The sequence below is a fragment of the Heterocephalus glaber genome, unplaced genomic scaffold (assembly GCF_053883595.1).
Source record: "Heterocephalus glaber isolate CG9 unplaced genomic scaffold, H.glaber_assembly_v1.0 deba00001428, whole genome shotgun sequence".
NCBI classification, from domain to species: Eukaryota; Metazoa; Chordata; class Mammalia; order Rodentia; family Bathyergidae; genus Heterocephalus; species Heterocephalus glaber.
Genome location: NW_028258293.1, coordinates 22,507,336 through 22,522,542, shown reverse-complemented (window position 1 = coordinate 22,522,542; position 15,207 = coordinate 22,507,336). Strand labels below are relative to the sequence as shown.

The window sequence follows — 15,207 nt, the reverse complement described above, 5'->3', positions numbered from 1 at the left end:
TTGGGCTTGCTGAGCAGGCGGCCTTTGAGTTGTGTCTTGGAGGAAACACAGAGAGGCTGGAGACTCCCTTCTCTACGGAGGTGAAGGGAATTGGCAGAGGGAATGACCGCACACAAAGAAAGTCACGGGGAATGGAAATTAAGGGGCATGTGTGGAAAAAAGCGCCAGTGGTTAGATTTGGCTAGAACTGAGGAGTGATGAGGTTAGATAGGGAAGCAGAGATTGGCCATTACTGTTTATTACGTACCAACCCTGACTCAGGCATTGGGCACAGAGTCTGTACTCAACTTAAATCTCACAGCAGCCTTTCAGGGCTTTAAGTCAGGAGGAGTTTAACAGACTCCAGTAAGATTCATGACTTTCTCAAGGTTCTGTAGCTGCTGCATACTGAAATTGCATTTATGCTCAGTCTACCTAACCCCAAACTCATGTTCTTTCCACCTACCTTGTCACCATGGCTAGAGTCCAGATTCTTCGGAGTCCATTACAGGGAAGACGTTTTTAAAATCATGATGAGTCAAGAAGATGGTTAGTCAACACATGTCAGACTACATTAACCTTCCAGAGACCCTTGGTGGACGTGAAGCACCTCCCAGCCACAGTTCATGTTTTTATACATACACATATGTAGGAGGTAACTCTCTAAAATGGTAAGATGGTGCAGGTGCATAATTTTTAATGGTATCATAGAAACTTTTAATCTCTGACTGCTATAGGCAATTTGTGAATTCTTAGCTGAATTCCTCATTTTTATCCCCACCGAAAAAAGTATATTAAAATGGGGCTATATAACACTATTCTCCTCTAATCTATACAAGATGCTTCTTAGCCTTAACTATTTTATCATTAATAACAAGTCATTTACAACAAACCTCACCTGTTTGGGACCCCAGGGTGTCAACCTTGAAGGATGTTTAGCAAGAGTAACGGTCCAGAGTGGGTTGGAAAGGTAGGGTAAGGGATGCGAGTCAGAGAAACCTGGTCAGTGGCCCAGGTGGGACTGTGGGGGTGGAGAGGAGGGACTGATGCAGTGCAGTAAGTGTTTGCTGAGAGTCTGCCCTTGCAGGGGTGTGGAGCAGGTGTGGAGATACCTGTGTGAAAGGACAGCATTGTTTCCATGGATGGCATGTTCAGGTTCTACACAGGTGGATGTTGGTGGGGGCTGCCTGCTCACATCATCCTGTGTCCTGTAGAGCCAGTTAGTTCTTATTGCTGAGCAGGTCTGCCTAGCACCTAATCTTCTGTCCAGCCTGGACCGCCTCTTGGAGCTCAAAACTCATGTTTGGCCTGGAAACTGCACTTCGCTTCTATCCTCGGGGTGGACCTGGTGCTTCAGGCTTTCTAAAAGGAAACTTTCAGCTCCAAACTTTTGAGAAGACCAGCTGGGGAGGCTGCATCAACCACTGGGAAGATGCAGTGGCTTTGCAGAGAAAGGAGATAGGGTGGTGTCTGGGCTGCCATGACTTAGGATCTCACATTAACAGGGCATTTCATTGGGGACAGGGCTCTACCTACAGATAAGGAGCACTGTGAAGACCATTAAGAGTTTCTCCAATGTCATAAGACCACTATCAAATGTCATGATCACTGATTTTGAAAGAAATTTTAAATCAAGTGACAATTGGATGAAGAATGGTGCTCATGAGAAGGATCCTATGACCTTATGAGAAATGTATCTCATAACATCACTGTTAAACACTGTGTATGGAAACTTTCCCCTGGGAACTCCTGGTGTGACTGCCTGTCTGCTACAGGTGTCCCTGTTAGAGTGTCGTGTCCATGAAAAACAGTTTCGGGGCCTCTCTTTGACAGTGGCACAGCTCAGTTGTCTTCTGTCAAGGCCATCTCTGGAGTTAATCTGGGCATGCTCAGGACCACTGTATGGGCCAGGGATCTGCTGCTTCAAGGCCAAAGCCAGCCATAAATGTGGTCAGGACTTGGTCCTTTTCCTCTTTGACTCCACAGAGCCCAGCTTCAGCTGTAGCCTCTGTGTCTAGGGCTTCCCAAATCCATATGGCCACCTCGACGTCTCTGTCAAGTGCCTTTCCCTAAATGGCCCCTGAGCATCATAGACTTGGTATATTCTCTGTCCTGAAGCAGGGCCACCCAATAAGGCTCTGGGGGAAGTGGCTGAGGAAGGTACAAAGGGGCTTTAACAATGGGCATATGATCTATAGGAAGCTTTCAGCTCTAGAAGGCCCAATGGGCCTGGCCTCACTGTGTTTTGGCCAGGTACTGCTAAAGAGACCCCAAAATCCCACAGCATGTGCACTATGTATGAGCTCTTGTACCCTCACTGTTTGCCAATGTTGGGGCTGGCCTAAGAGATTTGGCCACTTCTCAGAGGGAGTCAACAGTGTATATTTTCCCCCCAATCCCAACGTTTAGACCATAGAGAAGAGTCTGGATCAAATCCATCTTCTGGAACTGTGTAGTTAGTGAATGTTGTTCTCTTGAGTGGAAAAAGCTGAGATGATGCATATTTACTGGGCCAGGCACAAAGTGGACAGTTTACTCAGTCCTTTCTCTTAATGCACTGATCAGCTCTGTGTGAAGCAGTTATAATTCCCATTATAGAATAACCTGAGAGGTTAATATATATTACCTAAGGTAATAAAAGTAATTTGTTTCATAAGTGGTACAGCCAAGATTTAAACTCAAGTCTGTCTGACCTTGCTAGGATCTGAATGTTTATGAGCTCCTAAACTTTGTATGTCTAAATCCTAACCCCCAAGGCAATGGATGGAATTTTAAGGTGATTATGTCATGAGAGTAGAAGCCTTACGAATGGGATTAGTTCCTTTGTATAAGAGATCTAAGAGAGCTAGCTAGTCCTTTCCACTCTGTGAGGCACAGCCAGAGAGTACCATCTATGAATCAGAACACGGGCCCTCATAATACACTGAATCTTATAGAGCCTGATCTTGGAGTTCCCAACCTTGGGAACTGTGAGAAATAAACTTAAGTTGTTTATGTTACCTACCAGTTTTGTTATAGCTGTTGGAAGGGACTAAGACAAAGCTGGACTTTTTCTGCTGCACCTGGAACATTTATTCTTTAGGGCTAGACAGCCCTCCTCACTGGCAAGAAAGACACCTCAGAAGGGTCAGGGCTGGGTTGAGTTAGGATGTGGGAATTGCTGTCTGAACTACCTCCCCTCCTGTGGCTCTTTTGAGTCATATAGATCTCTACACCTTTCACTTCTTCCTTTGAGTCTGAAGGACTGTTTGGGTCTCTTCTATGGGGAACTAAAAGCTCTGCTTTGTGGAAGAGGTGAAGGAGAATGGAGAAAAAGGCCCAGAAAGTTTTCAGAGGTTTCCATTTACCTGGGCTCCAGCTGACAAACTTCCTGGAACAATACTGCTGGGGCCCCAGAGAAGGGGTTACCTAGTATGGCGTTAAGTCTCCTGTGGGCTTGTTCTCAGTCTGCAGCAGCATGTGTGTGAAAGGGAGACAGACTACTGTATCACTTTTCTTAGGAAAGTCCGTAAGTCATCCTCTGGCTTCAGAGCTCTGGGGGAGGGAAGTGATCTGAGAGACAAGTGTCTTGTGACTGGCCAGCTGAGGTTAGGGGACTAGCCCTTCCTCTTCCTCCCGCCTACTCATATACTAGAGTTGTTGAATTGGGTTGAAGAACAGAGGGTGAGTTCCTCCAATGAAGCTTAACGCTGATCATTTTGTGAGGTGTTAGGATTTCCTCCTCTTAGCATCCTCAAGTCTGGCCTGACTACATGGTCTTTGTCCCTAGGTGTGATTCAGGTGTGAGAACTGACTTACAAAGAACTAGATAAAGAAATATTAAGAACTATCCTTACCTGGATGTCATTTAATGTCTGAGACTGTGAGGCAAACATCTTCGTTGGACTGAAAGGGAGGAAACACCTGTGGATCCGAACAAAAACCGACAGCTCTGGAGGGCAGGCTGCCTTCCTCCTCTAGTTTGTCCCAGCTGTCTGCCCAAGGTCAGATGAGTTGCCTGTATGAGTCTCCCTGGTTACCAAAACAAGTACCATAGGCTCAAACAGAAGGAACTTATTTTCTCACAATTTTAGAACCCCGAAGTCCAAGATCAGGGTTTTAGCATGGTTGGTTTCTTCTGAGGCCTTTCTCTTTGGGTTGCAGATGGCCATCTTCTCTCTGTGTCTTCATACGGTTTTTCCTCTGTACCTATCTGTGTCCTAACCTCTTTTAATAACACCAGTTATACTGGATTAGGGCCTGCCCCAGTTTAATTTCTTCTTTAAAGACCCTCCTTCCAACTATGGTCACATTCTGAGGTTAGGAGTTCAGTGTATCAGTTTGAGGGGACACAAGTCAGCCCATAAGAGGCTATTTCCAAAATTCTCAGTTAACAGGCTCAGTGTCATGATGAAGGACAGAGAGACACTCACTGCTGGTTCTGCCAAGCTGGGGACCAGAAGAGAAAGGTAGACCCAGCCTAGCCCCTAGGAGAAACTTGATTTGCTTTGTGAAAAGACTTAACCTAGAAAAGCTTGGAGCTGGCCCTAGCCTCCTGGCAGCCATGGGTTCTGCACAGTGTCTTCATCTGGCTCCCATGTGGCTCTCTGCCCTCCACAGCTGCAACACCTTCTAACACTGACTTTTCCCTCTGACAGAGGCAGAAGTTAGGCTGTTGAAGACAGTGCACACGTGCTGGACTTTAAGGAAATTCTTTGGTTTCCTGATAGTGCTTTTATTGGTTTTTGAGGCAGGGTCTTGAGGTGTTGCCTAGGCTACTCTCAAACTCCTGGATCCAAATGATCAGATCCTCTAGTGTCAACCTCCCAAGTAGCTGGAACTATAGATGTGTATCATTGCACTCAGCTCTGTTTATTTTTTTTCAATCCAAAAGGAAAACCATTGCACTGAATCAAAATTAAATTATTCAACAAATGTTGAAATGAAGATTAAAAATACTGAATAAATTTTGATTAATTCAATTAGCATTTACCTAAAGTCTGCCAAATTCTGGGGCCTGACCTCCTGTGGGTAGCTAGATCGCAGGAGGTAGCTTGCTGCAGACTAAAGTTATGCATGAGCCCTTAAATACTCTAATATAATAGAAAAAACATGCCAATTCAGGCATGTTTTTTCTTGTTGCTTAGCATTCTAAAATAATGGAATGAGGAGAAAGGCCTGGTTTTATCATCTGTCAGGGGAAACTACATCCTTTGCTCTTGTTTGTCCTTTGGGAGTTATTTGCACTCATCACTTGTCTCCTGCTCAAGCCAAGCCCAAGCACAGCCAAGTTCCCCTTTCCTCTGAATATCAGGCTGCAACCAGCAACCCTTGTTTCAAAATGCTGGCCAAGGTCACGTGCCTTCTTCCTTCTCTCTGCTGAGATAAACACTTACTGTCTACCTGTGTCCGGTTCTTTGCTGGGCCCTCAGACACATGGAAAAATAATGTTACTATCATTCTTAGAAATAATATAAACAAGGTCAGCTCCAGGTAAGACAGAAGCAGAGAATGGAGTCATCTAGCCTCTTCAGGGACTGAGGATAGTGATGTCAGGAAAGGCCTTGTGGAGGTAGTGCATATGGATAAGGCTTTAGAATGGGTGGGACTTGCAAGTATGTATCCCAAATAGAGGAAGTGGAGAAAACAGGCAGGAAAGCCTTCCTGATTTGGAGGCTAGGAACTGCTTCAGTGTGACTGGGACTCAGCTGGCTGAGAGGTATAGCTGGAAAGTGGTCCACGTTGGAGAACTTTGGCTGAGCTGCCAAATGAGACTTTTTTCCCTACAGGCAATGGAGAGCCAGCTGTGGAATGTTTGGGAGCCCTGGAGTAATGTACCAACGCTGTGGGACATGCCTTGCCTGAATTCGAGGAGGATGGATTTGGCTAGAGGTGGGAACCAGAGAAGGCAGCTTTTGCAGTTTGAGAGGTGATGATATTCCTAACCATGGCGGGTGAGAGGTTGGCTATTAGAACCTGTTCAGGGAGTCTGAGTGGCACTGTAGAAAGAGTACCAGATGAGTCATCAGGAATTTAGGTTTTAAATCTCAGTTTTGCTGGAAGGAAAGGTGGAATCTTGTATACTGCCTTCCCCACCCTCCGGAAGGCCAGCGCTCTATTGGGTCAGTTTTTCTTTTTAATTTCAAACTATAAAAAAAAACCCCAACAAACACTAAGGTAGGGGGGATAGTATGATAAATCCTCTTACCCATCAGCCAGCTGCAACAATAAATAACACCTTGCTGTAGTTTTTGAGTTGAAGTTTTTGGGAAGTACTCAATTTGAGGTTACATTGGAAACATTTCTCTGAATCTGCCTCTGATCAGGTTGAGGCAGTGAAATGATGCCATGTCCATTTGTTCCTCCCTGGAGGTAAATTGAATGTGTGTGTTGGCTGCTGCAAGGAATAAAATGAAGGTTTCCTTTGTTTTTTGGTTTTGCTTTTTTTTTTAAAGAGTAGTCCAGTCTGGCCTTGAACTCACAGCAGTCCTCCTGCCTCAACATTCTGAGTGTTGAGATGATTACTGGCATGTGCCACCACGCCCAGCTGAGGATTTCTTTTGAAGGGCGTTTTCTGGAATTGAAAAGACACATTGTCAGAAGGGACCTGTTAGTGCATAAGGGTCGATCTGAGGGAGGATAAGTGTGGACAGTGTGGAGTAAGAACTGCTGGGAGGGTGATTTGTAGGGTCAGACATGCTCATTACCCACTCATTGGAATGTGTGTGGGGTTGCCCAGGGCCTCATTCACACCAATCCACCTGACAAGGCTCATCTACAAACCAGACATCAGTGAACTAATTCAGTTTGCAGGCATTGTCCAGTGGCCACAGCACAGATGCCTAGCCTCTCAGTTCACCTGCTTGGCATTGCCCTACATGGGAGAGTGAATTACAGCGTCAGCTGCAGGTTGGTGGGGAGCCAGGCTCCCCAGCAGAGGGCACCATGTGGAATGTAGGCACATCACCCTGGCTGTGGTGGCACTTTCTAGCTTGCCATTGTGCTCTGACCCTCAGAGCTGGTGTGTTGGTCACCAGTGTGCCAGACAGACCAACACTTCCATGGAGCACTGTTGCTTTGTCCTTCACTGAGAGTAGCCTGGCTTGGTTCGGGGTATGGCAATTGTTAATACTACTGGAATGCCCTCTGAGTTTGGCAACAACTGAAAAAAGGGAGCAGGAGTCAGGGAGAACAAGATATCAATTTTATATGGAATATACAGCACGTGGCCCATAGGGTTCCCAGTGCATCTGTTTGCTGAATTAACATTCCCACCTCCAGCAGGGACTTAGATGTGAGTAGTCTTAGCCTGGGGTAGGCCACCTCCCTCATCAGGTGGTTCTAGGGAGAATAGGAAGAATGGGGATGAGCTTTACCTGCTAAATTCTTCCTCTCATTCCTATCAGTTAATGCCCCAGGGGAGGAAGTCCTGGAAAGAGAGGATGTTAGTATCCTCCCATGGCAACATGAATCAAAAGGAAATAAAGGTGCATGTTGTGGGTCTCATTGGAGGTTTATTTAAGCAGGCAGTGGTGAGGGTGCTGTTATAGAGGACACAGAATTATCTGGGTGTTGAAAAGTAAGTTTTGATGGACAGTGATGGGGAAGGGGCCTTTATTTATGTTAGGGGAGACAGCCTGAAAAAGGCACTATGACATGAGAATGCTCTCCCTTGGCTTCAGTCTCAGGGACTCAGAATGTGGTAGGAGGTGTCAGGCTTGGTGAGGAAGTGTTGCATAGTGGTTAGGAGTGTAAGCTTGGGGTCAGACTGCCTGTGTTCGATTTCCATCTCTGCTGCTCTTGGATGTGTGATTTGGCCAAGTTGATTAACCTTTCCAAACATCAGTTTCCTTGGATATCACAGTTGTGAATAATGAGATATGGAATACGTAGAAACACCCAGCCTAGTACACAGAGACTGGTTAATAAATGACAGCCACTATTGATACCATCATGAGTCCAGGGCAGTTTGAAATCAGCACTAATTTGGACGCTAACTTATAATTTGGACTGCTCTGGAAAAGGAGGCCCTGCAGTGTCCAGGTTCTGAATACCTGAACTCAGCCTGGGCAGAGCACCTCTGGAGAAAGACCCATGGTGACCTGGATGCTGTTTGGGGTGGCAATGGGGTCACAGCTGAGTGCATGGTTCAGAGAGGAGCTTTGGGCTTTGTCCCAAATGCCAAAAGAGAAGAGTATCTCACTGATGAGACACTGAGGAAATAGACTAGCTGAAGTTGGCAGACTGCTATCTAAGTGATTTCCATTTTTTTCCCATTGTAGTACTGGGGCTTGAACCCAGGACTTCAGCATTGAGCAACATCCCCAGCCTTTTTAAGAAAAAAATCTTTTGAGACAGGGGCTCACTAAGTCTCTTAGTTGCCTAGACTGAGCTCAAACTTGCAGTTCTCCTATATCAGCCCCCATGAGTGCAGGGACTATAAGTGTACACCACCATACCAGGCCACTGTACTCTTTTAACTCACTTAATGTTCAAAGCCACCCTTGCAGGTTAATACTATTCCCATTTTATTGATAAGGAAGCTGAGGCACAGAGGTTACGCACAGTGAGTGTCAGAATCAGAGTTCTTACCCAAGTAGTCTGACTCCAGCTAGTACTTTTAACCCGTGCTGAGCCCCTCCAGGAGATGAGAGTGGGAGCAGGTCAGTGGACAGGACAGCATCAGTGCACGTGGAAACAGTTGGGGTTAGAGGGATGCTGGGTGATCAGTTGGGCTCTGACACCAAGGAGAGGCAGCACATGATGACAGGTGTGGGGTCACGGGGAGAGTTTTAGGATAGCAGAGGCTTCGATATTTGTGTGGGTTGAGCAGAAGGATCAGGAGAGGGAAAGAGATGCAGATTCAGCTTAGGGTGTGTAATGAAGAGGATGGGCCTCGGTGACGATTGATGAGTGGGCCAGAGGGAGGAGGGCAAATCTCCCACAGGATGAAGGGGAGGGCTGAAGAGCAGGGAAGGGGAATTGAGAGTTTCCATTTTTCGTTGAAGAGAGATGCCTGAGAACTTGCTGAGTGGGAATCTGACAGGAAGGAAACATGAAATTAGAGATCGTGGGTGTGACTAAGAGAAGGAAGAAGAGACACGTGACCCTGGTTCCCCAGGCAGAGGTGAGTGGGGGTAAGTGGTGACCAGAGAGGCAGAATGCACCAAGGAGGAGGTACGCTGTGAGCCAGGAGGTGGGTGGAGACAGGGAGAGGTTCATGTGAGGACCCCACGTGCTGACCACAGATGGGCTTCAGGTACTGGGCCAAGAGGCCTATCTAAAATAAGGGGATGGGAAAGGGAAAGTGGAGCTGAAGAAGAGAAGTGTGGTGAGGGTGTAGGTGGAGACTGACATGGGCAACAGAGAGGACAAGCTGCCATAACCTCCTTAGACTTGGGAGGAGGACTCCAGAGAGCCTTGTGAGCTCTGCTGAGATGGGTCCTCCCCTTGGCCCTTTGCATCCTTTTACATTTTTGGTGGGAAGAATAAGTCGTTTCCAGCCACTCCCTTCAATGGTGCAACTGACTGGTGACATGGTCCAAGTTCAAGGGTTGAGAGGAGGTGAAAGTCTCTTCCACAACTGGTCCCATTTTCCCTCTTCCCTGTTTTCTGGCCTCAGAGCTAGTCTTTGTCAAACAGGCCTGATAATTGTAACACGTCCCTCACAAATGAGATAATGAGAAAAAGTCCTTTCCATAGAGGCTGCTGCTTCTCCTAGGAGGCAGGAGCCCTGCTGTGAACTTCAGAGCAGGCTGTGTTTACAGGCAGGTGGAAATCACCCAGGGACAAGTAATTTGCCATCATTTTGATGCATTGTGCACAGAAGTGAGGCTGGGAACCATCAGCTAGCTCTTGGAGTGGATGAGTGAGTTGTGCTTGTACCTTGTGTCCAGGTCCTCCACATCTCAGCCCCCAGGGTACAATCCCATTTACATTTACTTCTCAGACCTACTCTTTGAGGCTTTCAGAAGGAAAGCCCAGCCCCTTCCATCCCAAGTGCTCTAAGTGGCTGCAGTGGCCCTACCCTGAGAGGACACAGATAAACTTATCTGACAGTAGAGAAGGGAGGCATGTGATGCTGGCTCCCCATCTCAGTCTTGCCAAAGGCACATGTTCCAGTCTTTCTTCCCTCTCCCCACCCCAAATCCCTGTCTCTGTTGGCATGCCTGCATTGTCTGTCCTCGGAGATCTGCCCAAACCATCCAAAGGCAGTAGGCCTCGGTAAGGCTATGGCTTTGATCAATATTGTTGTGACCTCTTACCACAGTTACTCCTTGTACTGTGAAAAGAACCTGCTTGAGGGGTGGGGGGACTCAGAATGGTAAGAGCAGAAATAGTAGGTGTGAACAGAGGAAGATGAGGCAGGCATTTGAAAATATGAAGCAAAGATACTGAAGGGAACCTCAGCTTCTCAGTGCTCCTCCAGCCCAGAGGTCAGATGTGCTCTTTGTGTGTGAGCTGTCAGAACCTCACATTCACCCATTTCCTGGGCAGACCCTGTATCCTCCTTGTGGACTGGGCTCAGCTCTAGTGTCTCATGCTCATGGCTTTGGGGTTGTGTTTCCCTTAAGTAGCTTGCCATTTCCTGAAGATGTCACTCCTGCCTGCTCCTGAAACTATGTGGCAGAGAGGCTGGAAGTCTGACTTCCTGGCAGCCAGAGGGAAGGTCTCAGTGTCCCGTGTTATTCTTTGCATTCTTTAGACGATGGCGTTCAAGTTTGTGACTGAGTGCCCTGCTGCTGCTATTTGTTGGAAAGGCTGTTGAGGTCATGGAAGCTTGTTTAATTTAGGGCTGTGGTTTGGTGAGAAGGGCTGCAGTGGTTTGGGTAAGTGCTTAAGTAGCAGCGTCTGGATTGGGCTATGCCAAGGGAGGTTAGTGGTGGAGCAGGGCGTGTGATGAGAGTTGGCTGGCTGTAAAACGGAAAGTCCAGAAAGCAAGATAATGCAAAGGGGAGAGAGAGGCTGATGAAGCAGAGGAGATCACCACTAGCAAGAGTCCAAAGAGCAGGTGCTCTCCAGTCTTGCTCGGAGGCACGGACCACTCTTGCATCTTCCTCCCAAACCTCTCATTTGACTCTGGCACCACTCTTGCTTCTTTTGGCTGCTCTGCAGTCTCCTTGGTTGGATCCTCCTCCCGAAGGCACCATGGTGGAATGTCCGAGAGTTCTAGGCACTCTTCCTTCATCTATATTACTTCTTAAATCATTTCATGAAATTGTTTTAAATACCACCTTTGATGTGGTCAGCTCTCAAACATATTTCTTCAGCACGGATTTCTCTGAACATCAGATTCTGTTTCCAAATGGCTACTCAGTGTATCTTCCCAGGTATCCTTAGGCATTGCAAAGCAGACATTTCAAACCCAGTGTCAGGATTTTAATTCCCACATTTCCCATATTTTTGATGCTGTTCTCCTGGGACTCAGGGCAAAGACCTTGTAGTCATGCTCAGTTTCCTCTCTTATGCCCATGTTGTCTTTTAGTAAATTTTACTGGCTTTGCCATCAACATAGATCAGGAATTAGAACATCTACCACCATTATTCTGACCCAAGCTACATTCATTTCTTTTTTTTTGTTTGTTTTGCACTGTATTAAATTCTTTTATTGGTACATTGTAGGTATACAACACAATTACATTTCTCATTGGGAATTGTACCTTTACATGATGCATCTTGGTTCTTATTTTTTTCCCCATTCCTAGCCCTCCCTTCACCCCCTCCACCCTTCCCTATTTACAAAGACTTTATTTCCATGTTTTCCATTTCTCAGCATTTTTCCTTTCCCTTCTTTCCTTTCCCCTGCCCCTCCCACTACCCCTACCCCTTTGGACCTTTTCTTCCTATTTTACATTATCGATTATTCATTCTAATCATTGGTACATTTTAGGTATACAATAGAATGACATTCATCATTGGAAATTTGCACCTTTACATAGTCTCTCTTGGTTCTTATTTTTCACCCTTGCCCAGCCCTCCCTTCAACCCCTCCATTCCTCCCTATTTACAAAGATTTTGTTCCTATTTTCCATTTTCTCATATTAATCCCATTCCCTTCTATCTTTTCCCCTAGCCCTCCCACTTCCTTCCCCTTTGCCCCTTTTCTTCCTATTTCACATGACCTATTATACATTTTAGTCCTTATTTACACTTTCAGTTTCTCACACCAGAGAAACTATTTGGTATTTACACATGTGTGTCCTATTTATTTCACTTAAGAGTATTGCCTCAATGTGCATCCACTTAGCTATAAATGTCTCTAATTTCTCACTTTTATGGCTGAGTAGTACTCCATTTTATTAAAAAACCACATTTTCTTTATCCAGTCTCCAGATGATGGGCATTTGGGCTGTTTCCAAGTTTTACCTATCACAAACTGTGCTGCTATGAACATGGGTGCACATATATCACTGTGGTATGATTTTTTTAATTCTTTGGGGAAGATCCCCAGTAGTGGAATAGCTGGGTCAAATGGGACTTCCAGTCCTAGTTCTTTGAGGTATCTCCATACTGATTTCCACAGTGGTTGCACCAGTCTACACTCCCACCAGCAGTGGAGCAGGGTTCCTCTTTCCCCACAGCCCAGCCAGCATTTGTTATTGGTTGATTTCATGATAGCAGCCATTCTTTCTGGAGTGAAGTGGAATCTCAGCATTGTTTTCATTTGCATCTCTTGAATGACCAGTGATGTTGAACATTTTTTCATGTATTTATTTGCTATTTCTACTTCTTTGTCTGAGAAATGTCTGTTCATTTCAGATGCCCATTTTTGGATTGGGTCTTTAAATTTGAGAGGTCTGATCTTTTTAAGTTCTTTATAGATTTGAGATAGTAGACCTTTGTCTGAGGAAGAGCAGGTGAAGATTTGTTCCCACATTGTGGGTTGTCTCTTCACACTGCTGGTGGTTTCTCTTGCTGTGCAGAAGCCTTTTAATAAGAAGAGATCTCACTTGTTGACTGTTTGTGCTAGTTCACAGGCAACTGAGATTTTGTTCATAAAATCTTTTCCTACACCGATGTCTTCAAGGGTTCTACCTAACCTCTGTTCCAACTGGTTCAGAGTTTCTATTTTAATATTTAGATCTTTAATCCATTTTGATTTTAGTTTAGTGCATGGTGAGAGATATAGGTCTAGTTTTAATCTTTGGCAAGTTGAAGCCCAATTTTTCCAGCACCATTTATTAAATAGGCTATGTTTCCTCCAGTGAGGGTGTTTGGCTCCTTTGTCGAAGATGAGATGGCTGAGTGTGTCTGGCGTTGTTTCTGCATCTTCTAATCTGTTCCACTGGTCCTCAGGTCTGTTTCTTTGCCATTACGATGCTGTTTTTATCACAGTAGCTTTGTAGTAGAGTTGCAGGTTGGGGATTGTGATACCCCCTGCCATGTCTCTGTTCCCTAGAATTGCTTTTGCTATTCTGGGTCTCTTCTTGTTCCAAATGAATTTTTGGATTGTTTTCTCAAGGTTCATGAAGTATGCTGCTGGGATCTCAATTGGAATTGCATTAAATCTATATAGCAGTTTTGGAAGTATGAACATTTTCACTATATTGATCCTTCCTACCCAGGAGCAGGGGATGTCTCTCCATTTTCTGATGTCATCTTCAATCTCTCTTTTCAGAGTGCCATAGTTTTCAGGGAAGAGGTCTTTGATTTCTTTCATTAGGTTGATTCCTAGGTATTTCAGTTTTTTGGATGCTATTGTGAAAGGAATTATTTGCCCTATTTCTCTCTCAGTGAGTCTGTCATTGGTGTAGAGGAAAGCTATTGATTTTTGTGTGTTCACCTTGTAACCAGCTACTTGACTGAACTTGGTTATTAAGTCTAGAAGACTTTTGGTGGAGTTCTTGGGGTCTTCTATATAGAGTATCATGTCATCTGCAAATAATGACAATTTGACTTCTTCATTTCCTATCTTTATTCCTTTTAATTCTTTCTCTTGTCTAATTGCCGTGGCTAATGTTTCCAGAACTATATTGAACAAGAGTCTACCTTCTTTCTTGCTTGGCATCCTGTGTTTGGTCTTTTTCCAAGCAGCGGGTGGAGTAATCCTTTTGAAAGTTAAGTCAGATCATGCCACCATATGCTCAAAACCCTTCAGTGGGTTCCTGTGTCAGACAAGTGGAAGAACAGGAAGAAGGGTGTGCATTCTCAGGCAAGTTGCTTAATCTGCTTTTTCATCTATAATAGGGAGAGTAATTCCTAACTGGAGTGTGTGCGGATTAAGTGAGACAATGTTGGATAAACCTTTAGTAAGTAGCTAACAGATACCTGCCCAATATAAGGAAGCTAAAGAGGAGAAGTATAACTTAATTGAATTTTGGCACTGTGCTAGGCATACCACAGATTATTTTAGTGCTTTTTTTCTCTTTTGCATGTGTGCATAGTACTGAGGATTAAACCCAGGGAGCACTGAACTATATCCCTAGCTCTTCTTTTTCTTTGTCTTTCTTCTTTCTTCTTTATTTTTGTTGAGACAGGATCTTCCTGAGTTGCTCAGCCTGGCTTTGAGCTTGTCATTCTTCTGCCTCCACCTCTAAGTAGCTGATATTACAAGTGTATGTTGCTGTGCCTAGGTTATCTTTCAATGTTTTTGATTGTTTTAACTTTAAAAAAATATTTTAGATTTAATTTTTTTTGTGTATGACATTGGGGGTCAAATTCAGGACCTTGAAAATGCAGGCAAATGTTCTACCCAAGAGCTACCTCCCCAGCCCTAATTGTTTTAATTTTTATCATCACTATGTAGCCATAGAATTTAAAGAGTCATATAATTGTACTTGATTTTTAAAAACAGATGTCTCCTCACCTGTGCACCTCTATTGTTCTTCCTCAGATGTAACCACTTTAATTCTTTTGTTTTGGTTTTGTTTCTTTGTTTGTTTGCTTCTGAGACAGTCTCCCTGTGTAGCCCAGGCTGGCCTTGAACTCCTAGTGGTCCTCCTGCCTCAGCCTCCTGTGTGCTGGAATTACAGGAATGTGCCACCATGCCTGGCTTTTAAAATTCGTTTACTATTTATACATGTTTCTCTTTAAAAACAAACAAACAAACAAATGACATGCTCTATGACTTTGTGTGTTTTGGGTTGTCATTATCTATTGACTTACAGATTCCTGAGGTGAGAACTCAGCTTTTTCTAGTTCTTCCCCCATAACCTACAAGCACTGTTCCATCTGCCCCATTCTGCCAGTGCAGTTTCACTAAGATCATATGGGCCGATTTCTGTGGTGCTCTTTGTTAATTGCTTTGTT

The 15,207-nt window shown here is 44.9% G+C and overlaps 1 protein-coding gene across 11 annotated transcripts in view; it reads left to right on the top strand.

Annotated features, from left to right (window-relative positions):
- Ppfibp2 (PPFIB scaffold protein 2) overlaps positions 1-15,207 on the top strand; it is a 156,735-nt gene that overhangs the window by 11,255 nt on the left and 130,273 nt on the right. The window contains exons 2-3 of one of the 11 annotated variants that reach the window (XM_021243191.2): positions 5,748-5,850; positions 8,967-9,085. The exons of 9 other annotated variants lie outside the window; for them this stretch is intronic. The gene's annotated coding sequence lies outside the window, so the exon portion shown is untranslated. Of the gene's footprint in view, positions 1-5,747; positions 5,888-8,966; positions 9,086-15,207 lie in introns of all 11 variants that reach the window. One more of the 11 variants, XM_087211762.1, reaches the window with a different exon arrangement.